We start from the raw sequence: 21,257 nt of genomic DNA on the forward strand, positions 1-21,257 counted from the left end.
GGGCTAATCCGCTAATCCGTCAATGGGCTTGCTTCGCAAGACGAAAAAAACGCTAGACGAAGAGACTCGCGGAACGGATTCTTTTCGTCTTGCGAGGCACCACTGTAGTGCCGCTCTGATGAAATGGCTGATTGATTCACGGAGCAAGTGAGTTCAAGTGAAGAAAATCCAAGCAATTGAGCTCTTCAGACCAGGGCTAGTTATGTGTCTAGATTCTGCGCAACATTGTGGAGGCTTGTCTCATCTCATCGTGTGAGCGTGACATCACAAATGCAACATGCATGATGTCACGCACATCAGGAGCAGGCCTGCCACCATCATAGGTAGACACCTCTAAAGGTAGACTAACTCTATATGTAGACTAACCATCATAGGTAGGCCCGACAACATCCTTGGCCACTGCAGGGAGGCCCTCAAGACTGAGGGGGCTTAGCCCTGTCCCCAAACATTTGGGGGGTGGCCAGCCCCATAGAGAGTGTGCCCGTGGTTCCATCAGTGCAAGGATTTCCATTTGTGCAACAGAACTTCCTCTACTCTCCCCATGTGTCCACCTCACTGTTGAGAGAAAATCTAGAAAAGAATTTAGGGGAGAGGCAGTGTGGGGAGAGGAGAGGGAGGTGACATTCTTCTGCACAGCCAGAAATACTTGCATTAACTGAACTACTTCCTTGGAAAGCAGCTCAGGACTGCAGCACGATTACTATTTTAGTCACTAGGGTCACATGGCGGCTATCCCTACGCTACTCAAGTAGGCGTTAGTTGACACAAATGTGAGCCACAGTATACCTTAAAGTGCAAGTCCTGCACACTCCTGAAGCCCTCACATGGAATGCGCAGGGAACTGGCAGAATCCGAGACCAAGGAGAAGAGTCGGTGGAAGAAGAGTGGAAGAAATTTAAAGTTTATTTACAGAAATATTGTAAAATGAAGGAATGTTAGAAAGATGCTGGAATAAAACTATGTGGTTTTAGCAGAAAAGATATAAAGGATTAAGTAAAAATGAATTGATGGAAGAAGAGAAATTAAATTACAGTATATTAAGATGGAAAGGATTTGCTGAAATATCTAACTGAACTAGAATACAAAAATGGGAGGTGTGAGGAGGTCAAGGAAGTAAGTGAATGAAAGCAAGTAAAGGGTTTTTATGTACTGTTTTCTTTTATTTATTGTTTTTGTATTGTTTTTTTATTGTACTGCCTGTTTTTTACTTATATTTTTTCTGCATTTGTTTTTTCTTGTTTTTCTGTAACCTTTTAAAAACAAATCTTAATAAAATTATATATATATATATATATATATATATAGGAATGCGCAGGGAAGAATGAGCCAATTCCGTGACAATTGTTTGAGGAGATTCCACTTAGTGGGATTCTACTAAGGGCATGGCACAGGACGCAATAGTAGGAACTTCACCATTCTGATACTTATCCTTTTAAATAATAATAATAAGCATCATCCTCAGCTACAGCTGACTATTAGCATTTCTTCAGTTATTATATTCAGGAGGAAACCCCCTCCTCACCAAAAAGGCTATCCACAGTAGCACCATCTGGTGAATTCTGAAAATGGTATCTGTATTTATTGAATTTTCTCTTCCCTGTCAAGGAGAAGCTGACACCATTATCACCCCTTTTCCATGCAGGTAGATGGTGCTGATACAATTAAAACCCTTTATGAAAGAATCCACACGAGGATGGTATGAGAGTCCTGGCAGAAAGCTTCTGCCTGCCTGCCTGCCTGCCTGCCTGTGGTGAATAGCTTCAAGTTAGAATTCAATGCTTCAAAGTCTGTGACAACCCAGAAATGGCTCATTACTGAGGGGCTGATTCTGATGCTGAGCTGTTCCTTGTTCTGACAACAGGGGATAAACTCAGCAGTATCTTAATAAGCTCTGCTGCATACCTGATGGCCACCTATGGTGAGGAACGCCGTGTGGCAGCCTTCTTGCTGAAGGCTGAAGGCATGAAAAGGCACTTATTTGAGTTACATTTCGCCTTGCCAAAGCAACAGCAGGTGATGTGAACGAAGAAAGGAAGAATAATAGGGTGTCTAACAAGACCACCTTTATTTCTCAAATGCAGATTAAAACCTATGCAACACCAATCAATGTGGTTGCTGAACTGAAGGATTTGCCGTACAGAACAAAACTCCCTTCAGAAATGGCACGATATGATGGCAACCGGGGGCAAAAAGCTATGAAACCTGCATGAGGCAACTGAGGCTTGCTTTTGTCGAAGTTAAAATTCTTCTAGGACACCACCTGGGCATGATGTTAATTCAAGAACTGCCCCACAAATCTCTGGCTAAAGAATTTGGTTACGAAACTGGCCGGAACTTTGAATGTTAGAGTGGTTGGCTCATTTAAGAGTCTCTCTGCTTTGAACGTATGTTGATAGGTCAATTGGTTAGAGTGTGGTGATGACGATGCCAAGGTTGCAGGTTCGATTCCCGTAAGGGACAGTTGCATTATTCCTGCATCGCAGGGGGTTTATGCTCAGGGTTCCTTTCAACTCTGTGATTCTATGACATATCATCTGCCAGCCCTGAAAGGACTTTGGGCCAGACCAAACTAACATTTTGCTAGATCCAGGGTAATATAAAGGTACCAAAATTCACCCTATCCCAGTATTTGACCCAGCCTAGAAAGCATCCTAGAGGGACGCAGGTGGCGCGGTGGGTTAAACCACAGAGCCTAGGACTTGCTGATCAGAAGGTCGGCAGTTTGAATCCCTGCGATGGGGTGAGCTCCCGTTGCTCGGTCCCTGCTCCTGCCAACCTAGCAGTTCGAAAGCATGTCAATGTGCAAGTAGATAAATAGGTACTGTTCCGGCAGGAAGGTAAACAGCGTTTCTGTGCACTGCTCCGGTTCGCCAGAAGCGGCTTAGTCATGCTGGCCACATGACCCGGAAGCTGTACGCTGGCTCCCTTGGCCAATAAAGCAAGATGAGTGCTGCAACCCCAGAGTTGGCTGCAACTGGACCTAATGGTTAGGGGTCCCTTTACCTTTACCTTTTAGAGAGCATCCTAACCAGCCCAAATTCAAAGGAATGGCCATGAGTCAGGATGGCTGTGCTGTATGTTACTCTCAGGATCAGAGGCAGATTACCTCTGAATGTCAGTCTCTGGGATCAGGACATTTTGGTCCCGGAGTTGAACTATAAAATGACGACACCCCTGGCCAGGGAAGAAGGGATTAGTGATCTACATAGCAAGCAAGGGTGGGGGAGACCAGCAATGCCTCTTATTTGCCAAGAGCAGGCACCCCCAAACTCGGCCCTCCAGATGTTTTGGGACTACAACTCCCATCATCCCTTGCTAACAGGACCAGTGGTCAGGGATGATGGGAATTGTAGTCCCAAAACATCTGGAGGGCCGAGTTTGGGGATGCCTGGCCAAAAGGCTGCTGTAGAGGAGGCATTGGTGGCAATTAAAATGGCATCTTCTCTATTTAAATTTCAAAGGGTCGTTTGGGATTTTAAAATTTTGAGCGTGTTTGACATCATAATGAAATTTCAGCACAGTATGAAGAGAGGAAAATGGGGATAAACATGATGATTTCTCTTGGTTTTTCAATGATTAGCACTCGTCTATTTATTTATTTATAGTTATCTTTCCGGCTGTTCTGAGCAACCATAACTCGGATGACTTGTCTTCTCCTCCCTGGGTGAAAAATGAAGTTTGAAAGACCGTTCATTACTTTCTTGGTATGTGTTGACTCTGCTGATTCTTCATCTGCCAAAGTAGATACCCTGGCTTCTGTCTCATCCACAGACTTCTGGTAAGAAAAGTAATTGATCAAATTAGCTCGTCTATAATCCCACACAGACTGCTTGCCACCACAGCTTGTTAACTTTCTACACAGTTTATTTAGCTTTCAGAATGACATCATGAAAATCACCTCCAATACATCAAATGGATATGAAAGAAACCCAGATTCAATCTGCCTCAAAGCTATGCTATTTTAAAGATTAAAATTTAGGCTTTCCATTCATAGTTAGTGAATTTAGCGCACATTTTTCTACTCTGCTTTTTGTTTGCTAGTAATACTTTATTCCCTACAGTTTTGAAAAACACAACCTTTCAAATTCAACCTCCCAAATGCAAACCAAAGGTGGTAGTCTAGACAACATTAAGTGTTTAACCAACCCTTTTATAGCCTAACATCGATCTTTTTTGTTTGGAGGAAGCTGGGTCTTAATTATTTGGGGTGACTCTGGTGTGTTTCCATTTAATGGTGACAGAGAATTTCACCATTAAATGTACCTCTTCTGGTTTCATGTGAAGCAGGAAGTCAGGTGACATCTTCCCAGGGGCCAAATATGCATCCTTCCATTGTAGGGCAAATTTTTTGTTTGAAATTGTTTGCCTTTCCTTGCAAGAAGCAAAGCAAGGGAATGTATGCCTTACTCACACATTCTGTATCATTATTTTGGGTACATTTCAAAGCTCCTCTAAAACTTCTGTAACAGGAACATTTACCTGTTTATTAACAATATGCATTTTGTGGGCCAACAGATCTCAACTCCCCCCCCCCCCCAAGTTGCTGCTTTGGGTCTAAAACTGCAAATTACTGTTTTCATTGGAACTATAATTACTGTGCTCTTGTCCTGACCTTTTTATCTTTGGTTTAACAGTTGTTTCTGTTAAGTACCAGAGAGAACATCACTGTTGAAAAGCACCACAGGTTTATCAGCTATAAAAATAGCTAATCACCATAGTCAGGTAGAAATCCCCAAAGTTAAAAGCTCTCAGCCCAAAAGTGTTTTGTTTTTATTATTTTAAAAGGGGGGAATGAGAAGCCTTAATCACCTGCATTTTATGGATATGTTCATGCCGACTGATATGAACACACCAATCGATCTTGTGCCGTGGCTCAACTATGAAATGGTGCCATAGGATCACAACCACAACATAACAACAACAACAACAACAACATATGCTCTGTTCTGCTCTGAGCTTCAGCCAAATTAGCTTCCTGTATAGATGGCATTATATAGTTCAGCGCTGTCTGAAGACCTTTCTCTTTCAACAAGTTTTTTATTTTAAAAAAATTATTTGGTTTTACATATTTGAATTTATAATCATACCACAACACATCCAAAGTTATAAGATTCCCATGAATCTCTGGACTTCCCACCTTCCCCTCTGTGGGTTCTGTTGTTAAACCTTTTCTACTGCATCTTTTTTTAATAATTCAAGTTTTTATAACTCCATTGTATCCATAGTTCTCGTTACATTACAAGTGTTATTGCAACCCTGCTAGTGTTTTCAACTGCTTATAGCGGTCTTCAAGGTAAATTATAAATTTGCCCCATTCCTTATTAAAGTTTTGGTCTTCCTAGTTCTTGATCTTTCCGGTCAATTTTGCCATTTCGGCATAGTCCATCAACTTAATTTGCCATTCTTCTCTGGTAGGGACTTTGTCTTCTTTCCATCTCTGGGCTAACGACATCTGTACAGCTGTCGTCGCATACATAAGAAGTATTTTCTGCTCCCTTGGAATATCAGCAACTACAATTCCTAATAGAAAAGCCTCTGGTTTTTTTGTAAAAGTTATTTTAAACCTTTTTTTCAGTTCATTATGTATCATTTCCCAGAATGCTTTTATTACCTTACATGTCCACCACATATGATAAAAGGTGCCTTCTTTTTCTTTACATTTCCAACAGATATTTGTACCCGTCTTATACATTTTTGCTAACTTAAAGGTAAAGGTAAAGGGACCCCTGACCATTAGGTCCAGTCGTGGCCGACTCTGGGGTTGTGGCGCTCATCTAGCTATATTGGCCGAGGGAGCCGGCGTACAGCTCATGTGGCCAGCATGACTAAGCCGCTTCTGGCGAACCAGAGCAGCACACGGAAACGCCGTTTACCTTCCCGCCCGAGTGGTACCTATTTATCTACTTGCACTTTGACGTGCTTTCGAACTGCTAGGTTGGCAGGAGTTTGCTAACTTACTAGGGGTTAAATACCAATGGCATATCCCTTTCATTCAACAAGCCTTTTAAGTTGAGATCTTTCCCAGTCTGCATCTGTACTGGATTTGTTTAAAATATTTTTAAAATTCTGTTGTTTTTTTATTACTTTCAGTTTTTGGACAAGATTCCATCCCACAATGAGTCTGAGATCTTAGCAGATGCCTGGCCATCCAACCTTGACACCAGCTTTAATCCTCGGTTTATCTACTGAAAAGTAAGTCCCACAGACTTCAGTGGACTTCTTCCCAGGTAAGTGTGCACTTAGGATTTCAGCTTTAAGCATTTTTAAACAATAGTTGTTCAGTGCATACAAATAATGAACTGGCCAGAAATTGAGGTCCCCCTGAAGAACAATCGTACGTGATTCAAATTGTAGGGAGGGCATCCTTAAATTGCACCTCCAGCACCTGAGTCATTGAGTGCTTTATAGATGAGAAGCACCCCCATAAATTTCACCAGAAAAGAAAGCAAGGCCATAAATACAGTCAACACAAAATCTATACAGAACGCAGGAAAAACAGTCCAACCCAGAATTAAATGGGATTTAAGCGTGATTTCATTCTGTTGAGGACACTGGTGCTGATGTGAAGTTCAAATGTTTCTAGAATGTTTAAACCTCCAATAGATATTTCTTCCCTTTGCCTAATGGGATATTTAAGTAGATTGTTCCTGATTTTTATTCTCCTTTGAACATTGTGCGAGTACCTTCCACCTTAGTGTTGTGTTTAAATGGTAAAAGTATCACCCAAAACAAAATGCTGTGAGTTCATATAATTCACCATTCTTTACTTGGCTTTCAATCCACCATCGCTTGATCCAAGCACTAATATCCTCAAAGAAATTCTTCCTATAATTAAAAATGAGGCAACACAGACTTCTCCGTTTTCAACAGTATGCTGTTTTATGCATTCTTGCAGTTAATAACTTATTCCAGGTATTAAATCTGTCACATTCCTTTTACTTAGACCAGTGGTGAAGAATTTATAGCAGGAGACCCAGATGTGACCCAGCAATTTGAAAACATATCAGAGATATGAATCCAATTAGTTCCTGTCCAAATGCTGACATATATACTCTGTATCAATATGTGACATCTGAACAAGTAATATTTAATACCAAACTCAAAGTGATGGCAAAAATGAAAACATGGGCATTACTTAACACTCACTTTCTGATCGCAGTTCACTCTTGAAAAAAAGTATGTTGACTTGCCACGCTTGACTTAGATGCCAGGAGATATTATTATTTGAAATTTTTGACCAGAAAACAGAAATTTTGCTTTTCCCTTTCCATTCTGACCCGCTGCCCCCAAAACATTGCACCTACAGATTTAATAACAAAAGCAGATAACTTACACACACATCAACAGCTATCATGCAGTACAATGGGGAAAAAACTGATATATTTCTGCCCATTAAAAAAGCCAATGAAAAGAGCATTTCTGACATAAGTACATTTTGTTAAAAAAATACTCACAGTTTTCATGGATGCTTATTTTATTTTAATCTGCAAAGTCTATCAGCATTTACTGAAATTTTGTAATAATGAAAGTACAAATCACTTTCCAGCAGAAAAGCAACTAACGACAGCTTATTACAAAATTTCAACAAATGCTGATAGGCTTTGCAGATTTTTTCCCCCTAATAAAAGGAGCATCAATAAAAATTGAATTTTTAAAAAACAAAATGTGCTTATGTCAGAAATGGTCTTCTCATTGGCATTTTTTAATGGGCAGAAATATACCCCCCCTCGTACTGCATGATAGCTGTTGATGTCTGTAAAAGTTATCTGCAAGTTACAGGATGTGGCTAGCACTGATGGTTCTTAAAAACTGGGGCGGATGAGGGTCAACATTCCTAGCCACTGTGTTGGGAATCAGGTGGAGGCAGGGATCTGGTAATTAGAAAGAGAAGCCCGGAATAACTGCAAAAAGTTGAAAGGCACAGCCTATATGCTTCAAGGGCAGACACAGCTATCTGATAATATCAGAAGAGGAAAGAGAGATTGTTGAGAACTGTGCTTAATTTTTTGGTACTATATTATCTTTGAGATGCTTCATAGGAAGCAATTCACAAGTGAAATAAATAATCATTTACAAGTGCTGCTTCATGTTCTTTCTGAACTTGTAAGAAAGTGATCCTTTAGTGCAGCAGTACCCATCAATTACAGTTGTACCTTGGTTCTCGAATAGAATCCATTCCGGAAGTCCGTTCATCTTCTGAAAATGTTTGAAAACCAAGACACGGCTTCTGATTGGCTGCAGAAGCTTCCTGCACTCAATCGGAAGCCGCAGAAACAGCATCAGACATTTGGGTTCCAAAGAACCTTTGCAAACTAGAACACTGATTTCCGGGTTTGCGGCATTTGGGAGCCAAAATGTTTGAGTCGCAAGGCATTCAACAACCAAGGTACGACTGTATTGTCTTCCACCCGACACACACAGATAGAGGTTCTTGCTTGGAAGCAAGAAAGATCTTTATTCAGACAAGTAACAGTACATGCTCAGCAGCAAACACAGTGCTCAGGGGTCACGATTCAGGAGCAGGGCATGAGGTTCAGAACTGGACAGAAGTCACGAACATGTCCCAACAAGTTCTCCCACCCTCTGGCCGTGTTTTTAAAGACAATGCATCACCATGTTTACTCAAGAGATTCTCTCACCTTGTGAGAATATCTAGATTGCAAACTCATGCTCTGTTGGGGAGGGTGGGTCATCTTCCATCTGTGATGGTGATGCCTGGTTCTAGGAAACAAAACTGCACCCTCCTGCTCAGGCTGCTTTCCCATCACTGTCACTGCCTAGTCAGCCTCCCCAGGCAGCCGATCAAATCCCTTGCCAGCCTCCATTGAGGCTCCCCGTTTCGCAGTAAAATCAGAGTGGGGAGCCAGCATTCTTGTTTCCTTTTCCAAGGTGACTGAAGTCCGAATGGGCCCTTATAGCAATTTCATCAGAATAAATTCAGGCATATAAGCATTATACACATGATGGTAGACTTTATTATTTCTCTGGTCAACCAAAAGCAGTCAGTGTCACTCCTCCAAAAAACCCTCTTTTAAAAGGTAATGTTCTATGTACTGAGGCTCTGAAACTGTTTCTTTGAGTTCCTGGAGGAACAAGAACATTTTATTATGTTCCAGCCATAGTCAAATGCCTCAGCCTAGAGATTGCAGCTTTGACTTTTGATTTTTAAGAGGACAGCAGCATGCTTTTTGACAGCAAGGTAAACTATAATAAGATATTGTCCTCTCTATCATCAGAGGGGGAAAATTACAAGCTTCCAAAAAGGGGAGGGAGAAGCAGTATTGCGGGCAAAACAGCAATAGAGGAAAAACCTGCTGTGAAGTATTTCATTTTTGTGATTCTTTTAACAATTTACAGAAGAAATAGCACATAATGGAAGTTTGGTTTTCTTATGGGAGCCATAAATAAAATAGTGGTATAATCAAAAGGACAGAAGAAGAAAGACACTTCTGATATTTAATTCTTATTTACGTTCACCTCCATAATTTATGGCTTGCAGGGAAACGTGGAAGGTTACAAAATACAATAACTCAACCTCCTGTGTGTTTTCCTGCTGCACCCTGCCTGTTAAAGCTTTCCAAAGCTTGAACCTGCTGCTTTAATTTACTGCTTTCTACCCAGTGATTAGAGTGGGGTTTGAAAAGGTCTTCAGAAAAAGTGGTGAGCTTTCCGTAGGATTTGTTACTGGAGCTTGTTCATCTCTCTGATCAATAGCGAGCTGCAAGTCTAGGTCTCTTGCGTGGTCTCCTGAGGACGCTCACTTCAGCTCAGGGAACTTTCCAATGATTTCATCTCAAAGAGAGAGGTTTTCATGTAAAGGAGAAAGAGCAAAAGAGAGAGAGAATGTTTGTGTGTTGCAATGTGTGTATTCCTAGACACAGCTCTCCGCAGTTCACTAAAACAAAGCAATCTTCCTCCAAGCCACATATTTAGTATATTGAAGTCACAGTTAATTAAATATTTCAAGTGGAATGTGCGCATATTTAAGAACACAGGAAGCTGCCTTATACCTAATCAGGCCATTGGTACATCTAGCCCAGTGTTGCAGACATTGGGGTGAGCAAATGAAGAATCTCAAAGGTGTTCTGGAAGCGATTGCTCTTCCCAGAGATCCATACAATCTGTCCCTGCTGGGTAGGGGGAGAGAAGGAGGTGTCAGAAAGAGACATAATGAAAAGGGGGTGACATAAAGGAAATCAGAGAAAGAAAAGGTGGCATCTGCTGCTGCTGGAGCCAGCTTGCTCAGCACCCAGCATGCTGTTCTCAACACATGGTCTGGAATGTGATCCTCAATCAGAGGAAAAAGATCCCCTGGTCTACACTAGGGCTGGGCAATAGCTGGTTTTCAACATCACCAGCTAAACATCACAATATACTGAGATATCACAGTGTCTAAAATAAGGATGGAATTATGCAGAGGCATTGACTAGCTTCATGGTTTTTCCCACATTGCGATTTTTGCATAACACACACACACACACACACACACACACACACACACACATTTTATGATTTGCAATATATTGCCAGGTCAGAAATGATGAAACCAATATAATGAGATGGACTTGAAGTCAGTTTTGGACAATATATCTCCCAGCCCTAACATGATTCGCGATACATTGCCAGGTCAAAAACTATGAAACCAATATCACGATATAGACTTCAAACCAATTTTGGATGATATATTGATATATTGCTGAGCCCTAGTCTACACTGACTGGCAGCAGCCCACAAGATTTTGGGGTGATATGGAGGCAGGGAAATAGTTTCCCCCATGCAAAACATGTGGCTTACTACTAACCTATAAACCTGCGTTCACAATAAAAACAGATGAATTTCAAGGGTGTCCAAATACATATATTTCCTGGTTGGGGTGTCTTACACCAATGAATGCTGACAATCCCATTTGGATGACTGTCAACATTCACTAGTGTATTGCTGAGCTCTCAGGTCCTTGTGAAATTCATCTGGGAAGATGGTCAATATTCACCAGATTTTGGACATTAGCTGTAACATCTAAAATTACTGAACCGTATAAAGAGTGAAAGGATGAGCTGCAGCGAGGATTAAGCTATGTCTCACCTTTCAGAATGATTGCCTACTGTAGTAGATTATAGATTATAAAGCTGTAGCCTAAAGCATAAAATGGAGAACATGAAAGGAGTTTGATTTTGTGTGTATGGCAGCTAAAGGAAACGATAAACTATACTCCACCAACATACTCCTTCCAATAAAGAAATATCGACAACCATGACTGCATAAATTAAGATTATTATTATTTGCCTAATACTCCTATAACAAACATTAGATCTTGGCTGTATAATTCTGATTTTTCTTTCACATAATTTAAGGCAACTGTATACTAATGCAAAGTGCCTGGCTGGTTCAAAGCGTTTGTGCACAGAATTTCCCCCCACTATCAGTTGAAGCACTTATATAGATTTCAGTGCCAAACAGTATAAGATTTATAGAATAGAATGATTGCCACTGATTTGCTCCAAGTTGATGGCTCTAGTTGGCAGAATATTCTAACAGAGCACGGCACTGAGAATATTTATAATCCCATTATATCCCATTGCCAATCTCTTTGGGGTTTCTGAAATAAAGATACTTCTACTGCAGTTGGGAAGAAAAAGCTAAATCGTTATTTTAACCCCCTCCCTTATGTTTCAGTATGATGTCAACGTTTTCGAGTAGGGACCCCTCCCCCAAAAATGTTTCCTTTGTACAAGGCAGTGAAAGGAATTTACTTGCTGATATGGCTTCAGCCCAGTGTATCTTTCCGAGCCCCACCCTACTTGCTATTTTTCTTTTCCATGTAGAATTATTTGTGTTGATTTTCCTTTTGGTAGCTCATTCACCCAATGAATCATTCCAAAGCCAGAGAAATATCATAAGATGCACCTGTTTTGACCAGAGCTGTCTCTCTTCGTTATAAGTTCCAGAGAAATCAATAAATATAACACTGATAGCAGCAATCATTTACATTTACCTCAGGAACTTTCCCTTTTAATCCAAATAGATAGATTTCTTTCAAGTTTGCCAGGGAAGCTATCATAAGCAGATAAGCCAAACCCTTCACAAGGAGAGCGAAGGAGGAGATTGTAAGTAACTGATGTCATTTGGCGTAAGACACTAGGATTTAAACTTGGCAATATTGTGTGTTCACCCTATAGGCATTTATGAGACCATCTATAGGCATTTTGTGAAGATTATGATATTGTAAGGGGCAGCCATTTTGTTGTACATTCAATGGCCATTTGTCCATAAAACTACACAGAACGCAGTGTGTGGTCTCGAGCCATTTTAAAAGCGTTTATACCCTGCATGGTAGAGATACTGTTAAAACAAAAAAGAAAGAAAGAAAGCAGAGAAAACAAGCCTTCAGTTAACTTTGTGTCAGGGACTGACAGGACTCTGATGAGTGTGTGTCTGAGGCATGGGGGCCGGGGACTGACCAGTGATTTATGGGGTTTGGTGCCACTCATGAGGCAGGAGCCAGGGAGGGGGTAAGAGGATGAGTCAGAGCAGCCAGAGGCGGAAGTGGGGGCACAGGATGTGTTGGACGCAGAAGAAAAGGCTGCTCTGGCAAGGGACAGACCAGTCAAATCCCCGCTCCACTTTCTCTTAGAACCAGAAGTATCCCATCCGATGAGGGCACATAAGCTGAGGTGGGGGGCATTGTAAAGAGGTAAAGGCTTTCTGGGAAATGACATATAATGAGTTAAAGAAAATGTTTAAAAACACTTTTCTTAAAAAAACAACCCAGAAGCCTTTTTACTGGGTATAGTAGGCGAAGAGATTCCAAAAAAAAGATAAAAGATTGTTCATGTATGCAACAACAGTGGCAATAATCCTTTTAGCCCCAAAATTAAAACAATAAGACATACCAATGAAAGAAGAGTGGCACATGAAAATGATGGACTTTGCGGAACTGGCGAAGCTGACGGGAAAAATCTGAAGCCAGCACGATCAAGAATTCCAAAAAGACTGGAGTAAATTTATCCAATATTTGAAAGGCCATTGTAAGCAATTAACAACACTAGCAGGGTTATCTGAAGACTTGTAATGAGAATTTTTTTACTTTTCTACATTTATTACATTTTGAGGTATTTTGTAATGAGTTATAGTAGAATTGGAAAAATATATAAAATGCTGTGATATAAAGGTTTCTTTTGAAAGCCAAAGAGGTGGGAGGGAAGGAAGTCAACAGGCTCTAAAGAGCCAAAGAAGTAAAGTGGATAATAACGATGTGATTATATATGTTTAAATGGAAAATTAATAAAAACTATTTAATAATAATAATAATAATAATAATACAGTGGTACCTCGAGTTAAGTACTTAAGGTCTGTTCTTAACCTGAAACTGTTCTTAACCTGAAGCACCACTTTAGCTAATGGGGTCTCCCACTGCCGCCGCCGGAGCACAATTTCTGTTCTCATCCTGAAGCAAAGTTCTTAACCCGAGGTACTATTTCTGGGTTAGCGGAGTCTGTAATCTGAAGCATATGTAACCCGAGGTACCACTCTATCAGACATGTGCCTTCCTTAGTTATGGGGTGCTCAGGATACTTCGTAAATACAATGAATGAACCATCCCTTGGAAGGTTTTGTAGCTCTGCAGGCTAAATGGCAGATTGATGGTTTGTTCCAAGAACTGGTTCAATGAGGCAAATGAGGGTTCTTAGCAAAAACGGGACCGGAATGAACTTCTCTGATATCTCTAACCCAGCTGGAAATAATGGTGGTGACAATCCAATGTGGGTTTCAGACCTTGGCCTGGTGAACACTGGGATTTCATGGAAATTGATCGTGGGTTTTTCAGTGAAATGAAAAGCAATGGCGGACAAGTTTCTCTGATAACTTGCCTATCCCTAATGAGGGAAGTGTTGGATGTAGTCAGCTGGGCACAGTGAGGCAGCTGATTTGGGGTGTCATGAAAGGTCAGCAAATTTGTATTTATTCATTTGTAGTTTCATTACATGCAGGGCGAGAGGCATTTGTGGGATTTTCTTTCCCAGGCTTAAAAAGAGCGTGTGTGGCCTTCTATATTATGCATCTCAACCGGGCATGAGATGGTGACATTTCTCTCTGCCTCAGGAAGCAAAATATTTGGGGCCAGTCCTGTATGTGACCTAAATGTGACTCCCAGTTCGTGAGGAGAACAACACCCAGCACGGACATTCTCTAGAAACTTCTGCAATGCATAGATTTCTTATTTGCAGTCATGTAGGACTTCTTTGACAGATGATTTGGAAAAGGTTCTCTCGAGCTAGAGAGGCTGAAAACAAATGGGCTAGAATGCATTCAAGGTGTGTAACTTACTATGTATGCATGAGGAAATGGTCTGCAATAAACGTACCTTCGCCACAATATGTTCTGCAGGTTAAATTTGTGGTTTTTGTAATCTGCTGTAACCCATTAACACAAATTAAAGAAGTAATGTTGGTGAGAAAAGAACGTGCAACTTGTTTAAACAAAATGGTAGCCAGGAGTGGGATGGAATAGAAGATAAATAGGTGTGGGAAGTTGTAGCAAAGGAATTACCACTCAGTGTAGCTCTGCTTGTTTTGCTCTCCAGGGCTGAGAATGGATGACACACAGTCCTATTTATTTACATTTATTTTCTGTTTTGAAAGACAGGCAGAGAAGCAAAATAATATGAGAGCCTACTCAAATGCCTGCTAAATTTCCCCTTAAATTGAATTTCTCATTTTATCAGAGAGCAATACTTGCACTGATGTTAGACAGGCAGCTAAAAGGTCAACAAGTTCCCTTGGTTGCCTTTTGTCAAGGGTTTTTGACTTGTCTGTGAATAAAGATCTCCCAGGAGGGTGGCAGACCTGAATTTCCTGTCATCCTGAAGACAGCAATGAATTTGAAAATGTTACAAAAAGCATAAGGGACTTCCAGCACACCTTCAAATGCTCTGTCGATGCCAATAGCCTCTCATGTAAACATGTACACAGAGTTGTTTTGGATTTGTTCTGTCAACTTTTGGTTGTGAAACAAATTGTTGTACAGCTGCCCACCATGAATGAGAATGAGCCTCGGACGTTTTTCATTACTGCGCTGAGATTAATAAGAACACAGAAGCGACGGCGCATCGAGCTCAGAATCCTCTCGCTGACAGTTCGCAGGACTGAAGCTTTGAAAGAGAGAATATTGTGAGACCTGGGACACTGACAGAGCAGGCTGGTTCCTAGGGACCATTGCTAGTTCCAATCTGCCTAAGGCCACTCTTTGCAAGACACAGTTCTTGCTTTCCGTATTCCTAACATTTTCAAAGACAGTGTACTGGCCCACATTATGTGCATATTATGCACAGCCTGTACCTTATTTTGAGAAAGCTTTGCTTGTTTTCCAGCTACAGGACCAGCCTCATGATGAGGCAGATGGAGGCAGCTGCCTCAGGCAGCAAATGCTGAGGTTGCGCGGAATGGCCAGAGCTGCGAGTGCCATGTGACCTACTCTGTACCCCGCTAACCTAGCCCACTGCCTTCAAAGGCAGTGGAAGAGACAATGTTTTCACCAGTACAGGAGCAAGATTCAACCACCAATCCAATTGGCTTCTGTGTGTGCCTTAAGGGAGGACGCCATCTTGCCCATTACCCAAGGCAACAAAATGTCTTGAGGTGGATCTGTGCAGCTGTTACTGCCTTGTGGCCTTTGTAGCTTAATAAGGATCTGGGGTGACTGTGGCCAAACAAACCACGGTTAAGGAAGGATGCTAGGTTTGCACAAAGCACCAGGCCATTGCTGAAACAAACCAACGTTCATAAGCCAACCACAAACCAGGGCTTATTGTGGTTTGTTGGCAGTAACTGAGACATAATTAAGCAGCAGTGCTATGCATGTTGGTGTTGCCAGCACTATGTATGTTCGATGCCAGTCCTCTCTTGAACATTCCCATATGTTTTTGGCCATAACCCCGTTCCAGTCCCAAAGGAGCAGAGATGCAGTGAGATGATTACACGGGAGCATACCAACTGGGTATAGTAAGTGCAGAGCAGGATCACATTTGCCCATTCTGTGCCCATCCTGCCCTGATTTCGGAATGTTTGCTGTAACCTCTACACGTCAAAGATCAAAAGTCTGATCTTTACTCATAAAAAGCAGGGTGTTGTGGCCCATCCCAGATAAGGAAGGCACATGTCTGATAATTAACACATTATGGCAAGAGAAACACAGCAGCTTCCATAGCACCTCCTGGTTCTAGGAGACAGTGGTCTGGGGGAAAGTATGAAATCTACTGACCTGTCCCTCACCTGATCCGTCCCTTCACCTTCCGCCATATTCTGCTCACCTTCCTCGGACTGCCCTGACTCTCCCTCCTGTCCTGGAGCAAGTGGCGCTGTGGTCTAAACCACTGAGCCTCTTGGGCTTGCCAATCGGAAGGTCGGCAGTTCAAATCTGTGATATGGGGTGAGCTCCCGTTGCTCTGTCCCAACTCCTGCCAACCTAGCAGTTCGAAAGCATACCAGTGCGAGTAGATAAATAGGAAGGTAAACGGCATTTCCGTGCACTCTGGCTTCCATCACAGTGTCCCATTGCACCAGGAGCAGTTTAGTCATCTTAGCCACATGACCTGGAAAGCTGTCTGTGGACAAACGCCAGCTCCCTTGGCCAGAAGTGAGATGAGTGCTGCAACCCCATAGTCACCTTTGACTGGACTTAACTGTCCAGGGGTCCTTTACCTTTTTTTTGTTACCTACCTACCTGGCTCCTGCCTTGGGGGTGGTGTGACACCCCATAAATCACTGACCTCTTCTGGGGCACTCCCCTGGTCCCCTGCTTCTGCCACACACTCTTCGGAGCCCTGCCACTCCCTGTCACGGGGGAGGCGTTTCACATGCACAGTGTCTACACCAGGGGTCGGCAGCCTAAGACCCATGGACCACAACTGGCCCATGGGGGTTGTTTTACTGCCCCCAGAGCTGCCCCCAAACCGAGCCGCCCGCTTGGTGAGTCCCCATGTGCTGCGCTAAACCAGCACAGCGTGGTGCGGGGACTTGTTTCCGTGGCACTGGAAAACGTGTCTGTGCAGACACAGATGCCGGAAAACGTGTCTGCACAGATGCCAATGCCGGAAATTGTGGGTGTACGCAGTCATGCGTGCCCGCAATTCAGCCCACAGAGGGGGCTCCATGGCAGTGAACCGGCCCAGGCAAGGTAAGCCTTGCTGACCCCTGGTCTACACAGATACAAACACATGGAGACCCGAGCAGGAATGCAGTAGCACTACCCTAATGCCCCATCGCGAGTTGACTGTAATGAGATTGCTGAGAATGGGGCTAAAACATATAATTCAGCAAGTACCACCTTATTCATTAATGCTGATTAATTATATCTACTCTGCCAATCCTGGCATTACCAATGTAATGAACAGACAATGTGAAGTTGCAGGTGATGGGCTGCACTAATGTTAGCCATACTTGGAGCGGACTCAGTGAAATTAATGGACATGACTAAGCTAGGTCCATTAATTTAAATGGGTCTATTCTGAAGGTAACTTAGTTGGATGCAACCTATTACAGAGACTGATGGCCACCGAGTCCATGCCACGGCAGAGGCTCCATATAGAATGCTTTGCAAAACATGATCTGTACCTGTCCGTTTTCTGTCAAAGCATTCTCCTCTGACTGCTAGGCTGCTCACGTCCTCTGCTCAGCGGCTGCCACTGTACTTATTAACTGCATTGATAGTTAACTTAAAACAGCCTCAGATCAGGAATCAAGACAAAAAGAAAAAGCTGTTTCATCCATGCGGTGTGTTAATCTTTCCAAGCAGATCATGAATTACATTCCTGAAAAGAGCGACGTGGCAAGAGTTATCGTTTTCCTTCGGGCCTGGAGGAAGTTCTATCTTTCTGAGAGACAACCCAGGGAAGGCTTGCTCATCATTCATTTTGGTTTCAAAATTCACCGTTGTCAATATCATTAATTAGGTGCATTATACAGAAGTCAGGTAGCTTATGGAGAAGTACGAGCATTCGCAGTAGAGGAAGAAAATGCGTGAGGACAAGAGGTTGCCTCTGCTTTCCAGCCCAATAAGGTTCGAAATCATTTCAAGATACAGTGGTACCTCGAGTTAAGTACTTACCGTATTTTTCGCCCTATAGGACGCACTTTTCCCCTCCAAAAATGAAGGGAAAATGTGTGTGCGTCCTATGGGGCGAATGCAGGTTTTCACTGAACTGCGCACCGACCCCTCTCGCTCTCCAGGCTTCGCGCAGCTCTCTGCAAGCAGCAGGAGCTTGTCGCTGGGCTCCCGCCGCTTGTGGAGAGTTGCCTGCATGCTGAGGCCTGCGCGTGCTGAGCTCAGCGCGTCCAGGCTTCGCGCACCTCTCAGCAAGCAGCGGGAGCTGGCGCTGGGCTCCCACAGCTTGCAGAGAGCTGCCTGTTTGGGGGCTGGGGTCGGGGCAAGTTCGGGCTTCCCCCGCCCCAGCCCCGTGCCTGAGGGGAAAATAATTCCCCCCTTTATTTCCCCCCTAAAAACTAGGTGCGCCTTATGGGACGGTGCGTTCTATAGGGTGAAAAATACGGTAATTCATTCCGGAGGTCCGTTCTTAGCCTGAAACTGTTCTTTTTTTTTATAATAATTTTTATTCATTTTATAAACACATAATAAAAAACAAACAAGACACCAGACAAAAACATACAAAACATTTGAATCATAATCTTATTTTCATAACCCTTCTTTCCTCTGACTTCCCCATACCTCCCTTTCACTGCATCCTTATTTTACAATTCTTTAGCAACCCTTTAGTCCATTTATCTATTAGTTCCCTTTCATTAAATTTCCTTAGACTTATTAGTTACAGCTGTAATTCTCTAATTCTTACCCCTTGACATCTTAACATTCCTCAATTTTGCAACAATTTTTAAGATATATTTTAAATTTCTTCCAGTCCTCTTCCACTGTCTCTTTCCCCTGGTCGCGGATTCTGCCAGTCATCTCTACCAATCCCATGAAGTCTGTCACCTTTGTCTGCCATTCTTCCAGAGTAGGTAGTTCTTGCATCTTCCAATACTTTGCCAGAAGAATTCTTGCTGCTGTGGTAGCGTACATAAAAAATGTTCTATCCTTCTTTGACACCAATTGGCCAACCATGCCCAGAAGAAAAGCCTCAGGTTTTTTAGGAAAAGTCCACTTAAGGACTTTCTTGATTTCATTATAGATCATTTCCCAAAAGGCTTTAATCCTTGGGCAGGTCCACCAAAGGTGGTAAAAGGTACCTTCAGACTCATTACATTTCCAGCATTTATTATTGGGCAAATGGTAAATTTTTGCAAGCTTGACTGGGGTCATGTACCACCTGTAGATCATTTTCATTATATTTTCTTTTAAGGCATTACATGCCGTGAATTTAATACCAGTGGTCCATAACTGCTCCCAGTCAGCAAACATAATGTCATGACCGATATCTTGTGCCCATTTAATCATAGCTGATTTCATCGTTTCATCCTGTGTATTCCATTTCAACAGCAAGTTATACATTCTTGACAAATTTTTTGTATTGGGTTCTAACAGTTCTGTTTCTAATTTTGACCTCTCCTTCTGAAATCCTATTTTCCTGTCCTGCTTAAATGTCTCATTTATCTGATGGCAATGCAACCAATCTCGGACTTTGGACTTTAATTTCTCATAAGTCTGAAGTTTAACTTTCTCACCGTCTTGTTCTAGAATTTCACAGTATTTTGGCCATTTAGAATCCATATTAAGTTTTTTCACCGCCTTAGCTTCCATTGGTGACAACCACCTGGGAGTTTTACTTTCCAACAAGTCTTTGTATCGAATCCAAACATTATATAATGCTTTCCTGACAATATGCCTGAAACTGTTCTTAACCTGAAGCACCACTTTAGCTAATGGGGTCTCCTGCTGCTGCCACACCACCGGAGCATGATTTCTGTTCTCATCCTGAAGCAAAGTTCTTAACACGAGGTACTATTTCTGGGTGAGCGGAGTCTGTAACCTGAAGCGTATGTAACCCGAGGTACCACTGTACTTCAGAAATGCTAACATCACATTAACTTTTAGGTTGGCTATTTAAACATGGGGACGGGAGTGCATCTGCCTTCTCTAGCGATATGTGGAGAATCTTGGAAATTAGAGACCCATATCATGATTTGAAAAGATTGTCCCTATTTTACGAGCGGAATTTCCAGCACATGCTGGAAATTAAAGTAGATCAAAGTAAATCACAGTAGCCCTGGCACGCTAAAGGCACTATTTGAAAACACACACAGACTGTTTGCTGTTAGCAATGTAACAGGGAAATGCACTGTAATGTGAGGGATGAATGAAAGATTAACATGAAGAGGTACAAAATAAGTCCTGATGCTTTCAGTGGAAATTCAAGGATGTGTTCTGCTGCCAAGGAGGTTACGTCTTTACATCAGCCCTCACCCACCTGGTCTCCTCTAGATGTTTTGAACAACAATTCCCATCAGCCCCACCAGCAGCACTGCTTTACATACTAAAACATAAAGTTGAATTTAATCTTACGACTCACCAGGAAAACTAATGGTGCTGATTATTTCCCTGCATGCCCAAATCCAGGAACTTTTCTAGATTTTCATGCATACTAGCTGGGATCACAGAATGAGGCCTTCATAAATACCGTATTTTTCACCCTATAGGATGCACCGTCCCATAAGGCGCATCTAGTTTTTTTTGGAGTAAAAATAAAGGGAAAAAAATTATTTCCCCCCCAGGCGTGGGGCTGGGGCGGGGGAGGCCCGCCCGAGCTTCCCCCGACCCCAGCCCCCAAACAGGCAGCTTTCTACAAGCCGTGGGAGCCCAGCGCTGGCTCCCGCTGCTTGCAGAGAGGTCCGCGAAGCCTGGACACGCTGATCTCAGCGCGCGCAGGCTTCAGCATGCAGGCAACTCTCCACAAGCAGCGGGAGCGCTCCCGCTGCTTGCAGAGAGGTTCGCGAAGCCTGTATTCGCCCCATAGGACGCACACACATTTCCCCTTCATTTTTGGAAGGGAAAAAGTGCGTCCTATAGGGCGAAAAATACGGTAGTTGTCATGTTATGATGACAACAGATAGCGACTCTCATTGGTTATGGGACACTTTGAAATGACCATTAGAATGTTTGCATTAGTTCTGAATTTCCCCCCCTCTGAGCCTGATTTTCTAAGGGCTTTGTGTTATTAATTATGCTTGTATATGTTATAGGAAGTGAAGTGAATGATTGCTATTATGAACAGGAAATAGATTTACACTATGCTTGTTACTTTCTTCTTC

General features: G+C 42.5%; 1 long non-coding RNA gene across 1 annotated transcript in view; it reads left to right on the top strand.

Moving 5' to 3' along the window:
* The first annotated feature begins 299 nt into the window (after nucleotides 1-299).
* Nucleotides 300-21,257, top strand: part of LOC309380733 — a 38,375-nt gene continuing 17,417 nt past the window's right edge. The window contains exons 1-2 of the long non-coding RNA XR_014173089.1: nucleotides 300-339; nucleotides 3,606-3,778. This is a non-coding gene — a long non-coding RNA (uncharacterized lncRNA). The remainder of the gene's footprint in view (nucleotides 340-3,605; nucleotides 3,779-21,257) is intronic.

Source organism: Podarcis melisellensis, assembly GCF_964234715.1.
Source record: "Podarcis melisellensis genome assembly, chromosome: 11".
NCBI lineage: Eukaryota > Metazoa > Chordata > Lepidosauria > Squamata > Lacertidae > Podarcis > Podarcis melisellensis.